Source organism: Chenopodium album, chromosome 4 (genome assembly GCF_948465745.1).
Source record: "Chenopodium album chromosome 4, dcCheAlbu1.1, whole genome shotgun sequence".
In the NCBI taxonomy this organism is placed as follows: domain Eukaryota; kingdom Viridiplantae; phylum Streptophyta; class Magnoliopsida; order Caryophyllales; family Amaranthaceae; genus Chenopodium; species Chenopodium album.
This window is the reverse complement of record NC_137837.1, coordinates 12,957,120-12,965,959: the sequence shown is the minus strand read 5'-3', so window position 1 is coordinate 12,965,959 and position 8,840 is coordinate 12,957,120. Positions and strand designations below refer to the sequence as shown.

At 31.7% G+C, this 8,840-nt stretch overlaps 2 non-coding genes across 2 annotated transcripts; both read left to right on the top strand.

Moving 5' to 3' along the window:
- Nucleotides 1–1,822: 1,822 nt before the first annotated feature.
- TRNAF-GAA (transfer RNA phenylalanine (anticodon GAA)) lies at nt 1,823–1,895 on the top strand. The gene has a single exon. It is a non-coding gene; the product is annotated as a tRNA-Phe (tRNA).
- A 2,823-nt stretch (nt 1,896–4,718) lies between these two features.
- TRNAF-GAA (transfer RNA phenylalanine (anticodon GAA)) lies at nt 4,719–4,791 on the top strand. The gene has a single exon. It is a non-coding gene; the product is annotated as a tRNA-Phe (tRNA).
- Nucleotides 4,792–8,840: the final 4,049 nt, after the last annotated feature.

Sequence of the window (8,840 nt, the reverse complement as noted above, 5' to 3'; positions counted from 1 at the left end):
TATTTATTTTCATGTGCATATGTGAGTCATAAGTTAATGGATATTTATTGCATATATAGGAAGTTGTTAGATGCATTACTTTATTGTATATATGTTAATATGTTATCATATTTTCTATATCTCATATTGCATGTATTAATTTCATACAATAACTGTGGTGTATATATGTAAATGTTCATTCAAAGTATAGTAAGGTATGTTTACAACTTTGATGAAAAATTAGAAAGAGATTAATATTCCAATGGGCTTATAATTGTGATGAAATTATTGATGACACCGATTTAATTGCACATTATGAATTAAGAAGAGTTCCTGAAGAACTTATATACGACCTATTGTAATATCTAGCCCTACAAAGTTTATATCTTGAATTTGCAATTATTATCAAACTCTTGAAAATCTATGTACGTGACAACATTATTAACATCTCAACCTGAAGTTTGAGCATATGAGAGTTAATGAAATTAACTATTTGTATTTGCAAGAGAGCTATCGTATCAATTATGAAACGTCTAAAGAATATCAATGGATCACTTATGCGTGACAATGATTTCTTATGGTCCAGAAGAACCATAATTAGCGTATATAATTACGTGTGTTATATTATAATTCATATGAGAAGAATGATATTAATAATATCAAGCTAAGTTTTGTCATCAAATTATTACTCATATTAATGAATGTTTGATCAAATAATGATCATCAATATTTATTATCAACGACTTCCAGAAGAAGTCATAACCGTATAAGTTTATCCTTTGAATCAACTATTAAACAGAGATTTGAAATATTGATATTAGAGATAAACACATGTATGGTGAAATGAAGACACTTCACATGTTAGCGTGAAGACTTGAAGATGCAATTTCAATTTAGGAGGATCAAAGATCAACAAGTGATATTTTACCAACTTATTAAAGATATCCAACATATTGGATTCATTGCTGCGACACTGGAAGATCTCAAGTTATGTATTCATCAGGGGGAGAAAATACGGTTGCACTCTTTTTCCCTTGACCATGGTTTTGTCCCACATCGGGTTTTCCTGGTAAGGTTTTTAATGAGGCAGCATCTCGAGCGTATTACGAAAAATGTTGTACTCTTTTTCCTTCATTAGGGTTTTTCCTAATAAGGTTTTAACGAGGCACAATCTTCGATAATGGACATCCAAGGGGGAGTGTTATGAAATATTGTATGGATATCCATTATCCTCCTTTATCATTTCGGAATGTTTTAGAACTAGGGTATATTGTTATCTAAGCAAACCCTAGTTATATTGTATGTATATATATATTTCCTCTTTATGAAATAAGATAAACTGATCTATTCTCTCTCTAATTCCTCCTCCTTCTATTTAATTTTATAACAGAAATTTAGATCTAGCATTATAGTATATTACCTACTAACATTGGATGTCTATCTAGTCTAAAACTCTAGATGATTAAGTATTTAAATGGCGGTATGTGTCTAGAGAACTTAATTTTAAAAAGAATGTGTGTAAAAGTATTTAAATGGCGGTATATATCTCCGTGACTCCTCCGCGTATAATTGATCTCGTACGAATTAATTTCAACATAAATTTATTTTAATTTACACCTATGCTTTATTAAAAATAATATTTTTGAACACTTGAATCCTCAAAGTTTGCAAAGTGTAACTCAAAGTATTTTAAACACTTTCACCCAAAAAAACTTAAAAAAAAAATAAAAATTAAACGCTAACTTTACCATAAACTGATGATTCGGTCAAATCCAACCGCCTAATGAATATGGATAGTTTTTAACCGTGATCATTAAGTGAAAACAGTAAATTATGTTAAATTGCGGGGATAGCTCAGTTGGGAGAGCGTCAGACTGAAGATCTGAAGGTCGCGTGTTCGATCCACGCTCACCGCATTTTTACCCCTTATTTTTTCAAACACATACTTCGTATTATAATCTAATTTTTGGACATAAGATATTAATATAATAATGTATTATTAATCTAATTTTTGGACATAAGATATTAATATAATATTATCATAATGTAGTATAGGTCGCGTGTTCGATCCACGCTCACCGCATTTTTACCCCTTATTTTTTCAAACACATACTTCGTATTATAATCTAATTTTTGGACATAAGATATTAATATAATAATGTATTATTAATCTAATTTTTGGACATAAGATATTAATATAATATTATCATAATGTAGTATATATTGAGGTCTAGTGCTTGTTGTTATAGACTTATAGCCTTCTTGCCATGATTCATAAACCATAATGTATGATCATGGATCCAACAAGGATAGCCAAGAGGGCAACACCAAACAATTTTATTTATATATAGTCGGGTGTACCATATAAGTAACACGCACGATGTTTAACCCATTCTCTTCCTTCGACTCTTATCTTGGAGCATTATGGAGAGCTCTAAATAAGCAAAATGTTATGATAATGACATGCATGTATACAAATATTTCAAGATTTAATGATCTATAAAAGCATCCAAAAAAAATATCATTCACAAAATTTCACATCACTTTCTGTTTAAGGTTATTCCATGAAACTCTTTTCACTTTACTTTATTTCTTTTTTGTCAAAGAATACATGTACTAATTTCTTACAACACCTTTTCTTCGATTTTTTTTTTACTCCACCACAATCCACTTTTTCAAATCGGTTCTTATTATTACACTCTATCTTTCTCATTATTATAAGGTAACACATGGACCAAGTCACGTCACATTACCCCATTATTTTCCTTGGAATAATGTGTATCTATGGTAAACGAGACGAACTTTATGGATCGACGAACTTTATATCTACTATTAATGAGAATATGAAAATTTTCTTTCACATTACTATTAATTTTACCCGATCATTATCCTTCATCTAATCTACTAGTAAGAATGCTTTGGTAATGCTTCTTTTATGACATGGTGATATTCCAAATTTCCAACCATAATCGGGACTTAACATCTGACCTAATATTTTCCGGTATAATTATAGTTATGTTGCATAAACCTTTCCCAAAGAGCTAGCTTAGATGAGATAGAGGGGGCACCCCAGTTTCTCTTCTTGAGAAACAAAGTTTGTATCTCTAATGGCAATTCTGAAATTTTTTTGCACTGGAAATTGATAAATAATACTACCTTCGTTTTTATTTAGTTGACACGTTTTGACTTTAGCACTATTCACACACCTCCCTTTGACCGTGTTTTGTACTTTATACATAATGAAAAATATAGTCATGTGAGATCTTGTTAGATTCGTCACGTTATATACTTTCAAAATATCAAATTTTTATAATTTTTATTTATCAATAATTAAAGATATTAATGTTTGAATAAGTGCATTGACAAAGTGACTAAAGAAACGTGTCAACTAAAAAGAAAAGGAGGAAGTAATATTTTAATACATAAAATTGCTAACTGTAATATTTTCTGAAATAGCCGATGTGTACCGTTAGTCACGGCGTTAAGTGTCGAATTCAACAACAATGAAAGTCATTTTTCCAGATCTACGTTCTCTGTTACAACGTAGCTGTCTTTAAATCAAAACTACAAACTTTCCTCGTAGGCGGCATATGCGCTCAAACAACACCACGATCGGCATCCTAACAATACAATCACGCTATTCTTCTTCTTCTTCTTCCTCCTTTTCTCAATCAAGCTCCATTAATGGAGCTCGAGCTTTCATCCTCACCCATCCTCCACCAACACCGACAGCGAAGCCGTCGAATTAAACAAAAACCCTAATATAAAGGGGAGAAAAAAAAGGGCAAGATCAACCCCTAAGGGTAAGGGAGTCATCTTCCTCCATTGAAGTAGCCTTTGAGCTTTTGAAACTCCATTGAAGATGCTCTTCAAATTGGCAGGAGTAAATGAGACTATGGGCAGCTGTAAATCTGTAATTCTGTAAAAGAGTGAAGGAGGGTAGCGCACTCCGTCAATGTGTCGTTAATATCTGTGAAGTTGAAGTTAGACAAAAAGATGCTTTTACCCTTAATTTTCTAAGCGAAAGTACAAAATTAACCCCATGAATACATACTTTGTTTCTCAAGAAGAGAAACTGGGAATTACCCGAGATAGAGCCATCCTAATTATGGAAAAACTTCCTCATTGTAGAAGGAATAGAATGAAAAATTATTAAATCCAACCTATAAAGCTACTAGACAGAAAAACATTGCAAAAAGTACACTGTCTTTTCACTTGTACAAATATGAATGCCTCTACAAAATCCATATTGAAGGTTAGGGTTTGAGGTAAAGAGATTGAGGGAGAGTAAAATATTGCGTAATATATCCTTGGCATATTTTCAAATATAATCTCTCAAAAAAAACCAATGTATATAACAATAATAATAAAAATAATCTAAGCTTAATATCTGTTAAGTTACCCTATTATGTCATGCACAATGCTTCAAAAAAAAAAAAAAAAAAAAAAAAAAACATGTCATGCACAATTTCATTTAAAAAAAAAGCCATGCTACAACGAACTATGAGATCGAGGGACAGTAAATTGCAACTATTTACATTAATAATTACAGTTGGTAAATTTCGATCAATTAATTCCAATTTGACAGTTGAGGTTGAAATGGATGTAGATAAAAAAAAGGTAAAATGCGCTTCTTGGTGATTTTGTTTTGTAGTAGTCCTTAATAGTAGAATATTATTGTTACTTTAACAACAGTAATTTTGCATCAAAAAAAAAAAAAAACCAACAGTAATTAAATTGCGGGGATAGCTCAGTTGGGAGAGCGTCAGACTGAAGATCTGAAGGTCGCGTGTTCGATCCACGCTCACCGCATATTTCACCCAATTTTGTCATTTTTTTAACACAATTAATTATGATATCAACACATTACTAAAATTCATCAAAATTTTATTTTATTTTCAAACTATCTATACTACTATATAAAGAGAAAGGGTCTTTTGGGTGATAAATTTGTCTTTTCCCAAAATGCCCTTCTCAATTTACAAAATTACTTATTCATTAATTAACTAGAGTGTACCCGTGCAAAATGCACGGGATATATTTTATATTAGAAACAATTAAATATATAATATAAGAAAAAATATATTTTAAATACGGAAGTTGATTTGATGTAGTAACTTAAGCCATGTTTTTTTAGAGTTGTTGTGGTCTGATCTGCTTTACAATGATTTGTTCAAATTTTCTCTATTAAATATTAGTAAATTGCTAACTCTTATATGTGGGTGCTACTTTGGTAAATCTATAGAGGTTATCCGTTTAGTGTTATAGGGGTTAGTTAGTATCATACGGTCTATTTTTTATCTTTTGCAAGTAGCTATTCGGCGAGGCCAGTCGCGCAAATAGCTTGTTGATGATTAGGGAAGTGTAGGTGTGTTAAATCTATAAAGGGTACCTGTTCTATGTTATAGGGGTTACGTAGTTATTGTCATAGGTCTATATTTTTTTTTTAATCTTTTGCAAATAACTATTCAGTGAGGCCAGTTGCGCAAATAGCGTGTTGTACATTTTTTATTGTTATTTTGATGATTAAGGAAGTGGAAATTATTTTGTAGGACAATCCCCAAAAAACATGCATATAATTGAAGGGTTGGGGATTTAGAGTGCTATGTTAATTGTTGATAAAGGAATTGTGTATCCATGCTAATGCACGACATGTATTATACGCGAAAGAAAATAAGACAAAGTGAAATGTTAGTAATGTTTTTTAAAAAAATTGAATTTTTATTAATTATTGCAATTCCTTGAAAAAATCCAAACAAAAAAAAAAAAAAGAAAAAGATGAGATGGGTAGTTATTATCCTTATTGATGTTTTTTTTTTTTAAGTTAAAAAATAAATAATAAATAATATAATGGGATGGGTACTGGGTAGTCATTGGTTTGTAAAAAAAAAAAAATTAGAAAAAAAAAAAACTCAAATGCATGAGATTTGAGTATTGGTGATTTGGAAGGTTGTGGTGAAGTGACTCTGCAATTATATAATAGATTTTTTTTTAAAAAAAATATGAAAAAAAATCATTCATAACTGCTCAAAAAAAAAAAAAAAAACCTATTCTTTCAAATAAAAAAAACAAAACTAAAAACTAACAAAAAATATCTACTTTTTATAAACAAAAAAGAATGTAATAACTAACCACAAACCGCATTTACTTTTTTTTTTTAATTATTGAAAAAAACCACGTTAAACTTTGTTGAAAGATAACTATATCATGATTTTATTAAAAAAAAAAAAAAAAGGAACTTTAATACCAATATAGTTCCCTCGAAAAAGTCTACGTTACAAAAAAAAAAAAACCTTAAAAATTATTAGAAAAAATAAAAGGAAAAATTATACATCAATCTAATCTATATACGTACTATTACCATAGATGTTTACACTATAGTTTTCAATCTTTTATATAAAAACTCAACGATCAACAATATTTTTTAAGGTTAACTGAGGTACACGAAGTGGAGTAGATGTCCTATTGACAAATTTTTTTTTTCGTTCTTAAATTTAAAGTTTATGTAAGTATTGATTTTCGAAAAAAAAAACCACAATAACAATATATGAGTAAATTAATAAATTTCCTATAATATACACGCGTAGCGTGTGTCTCGTAGCTTGTAACTGTTAAGTGTTAACTATTAATTAAAATCATTAAACTATCCAATTTTGGGTGTTAAATACCGCCATCCAAAATGATCAAAACCGCCAACATTCAGTGTGAATGGACAACCATGCCCTTATTTCTTCACTACTATCTTCGCTCTTGCCACCAATCACTAACACCTTGACACCACCACCCTAATTGACGACTAACATCACCACCACATTGACCGGCGATGACCACCACCATCATCATCCTGACCGACGATGACCACCACCACCACTCTGGCCGGTGACCCACCACCTTCCCTCTTTGGCGGGAAGGTGGTGTCTTTATTTAATTTCAAGCAACCGCGGTAACCGGAGCCCAAAATCGGTTACCATATACGGTAATCGGTTTTGGGGTTTGGTTACCATGGAATCGGTTAAGGTGCACGGTAACTGGAGCCCAAAACCGGTAACCGTGCGTGGTAATCGGAGCCCAAAACCGGTTTCCGATTACCGCGCACGGTAACTGATTTTCGGCTTCAGTTACAACGCACGGTAACCTTTTTGGGCTCCAGTTACCGTGGTTGGTTGACATAAAAAAACCACCACCTTCCCGCCGGTAGGGAAGGTGATGGGTCGTCATAAAGGGGGGTGTGACGGGTCGTCGGTCAAGGGGTTGTGGGTCGCCGGTTGGAGGGGTTGTGGGTTGCCGAGGGGATGAAGGGATGGTGATGTAGTAAGGGTACGATTATCCATTCACACCAAATATTGACAGTGGTGATCATTTTTGTTAGCGGTGTTTAGCAATCCACATTTCTAAATTTATTGTTGGTATGCATACACATTTAGGTTTTATCCAAATTTACATAAAAAATAGTAGTAGTGTAGTTAGAGAAGGAACTCAATCTGTGGTTGCAATACTTGGATGTGTCGTGCACATGGTACTAATTTTTTTTCAACAATCACTAATCAAAATAGTCAAAGTTTGATGAATAAGGGATCAAGGATTAAGGGTAAAATTGATTGAAACTTCAATATTTTAAGAGGGCATGACATCCGACAAGTGCTATACAAATTATCTTGTTTAAAAATATTAGTATTCTCGACTCTTTGGATACTCCCGCTCTCGCTCTTTCTTCTCATCCTATTCCTAGGAGTATACGTGTCTCTTGGTCGCCCCCTCCCCTTGGTGTCATCAAAATAAGTTTTGATGGTTCTGTTCGGGATGGTTTAGGGGCTGTAGGCATTGTTCTAAGAGATCATTTAGAAAATAATGTTTATAGTCGTTCTTTTAATATTGGTATGAGTACTCCTCTTATTGTAGAAGCTACGACCCTTGATATAAGAGGTGTTGCCAATACCTAATCTGATATTCGATTTGAAAATAAGGTACTTGATCTGAAATCTAACAATGAATTTCAATTATAAGCATCGTTAAAAAAAAAAAAAGAAAAAAAAAAAACACTAGTAGCCAACATTGATTCAATAGATATTTTTTTCCTACTTAAAATTTTCACATAAATCTAAACATTTATTTCTTCTCCAAGGCTTAGCCTCTCAAAAACTTGAACGTTGAAAGTGTTTACCTATCACATCATATATTTCAAGCCTCAAGTAAATTATAAGCGTTTGTTTGATTAATAGAGTTGAGGTCAAGTGATAGTGTCGGTAATTGATGTAAATTTTAATATGTGATTCAAAAATTTGAATACTTGGACATTATTATTTGGTTTAGTACATGGGTATCATTTTTAGTGTCATCGATTATTAGATACTCAATATGATACGGAGTAATGCTATTAAGTTCAAGTACCCAACACAAGCTCACCACTTGATTTAGGCGTTTAATAGCTACAAAATATATTGGTACAATTGAGAGTGTTAATTCTGGTCATCAATTGACTTGAGATGTTGAGTCCGGTTGAGCTTTAGTCATTTCAAATTTGAGTTAGGTCAAATAAACTTCTAGATTAGATAATTTTGAATTAGGTCAAATAATGGTTCGAATCGAATCATTTTTTTGACACCTTTGAATAAAACGTTGGTGAAAGCTATCAGTGACCTAAATACAGGTCAAATGATTATTGTCATTTCTTTCCCTTGGCTACAAATTGAAAGCAACAATTTTTTAGATTAACAACGTTTAAGTATCACCAATTCCAAATGCATTAAATACAAAATACAATTTTATAGATTACACAACATTAAACAACTTGATTTACTACCAATAATCATCGAAAAATAATTAAACTCAATCAAATTTACAAAGGGAAATCCATTCATTTC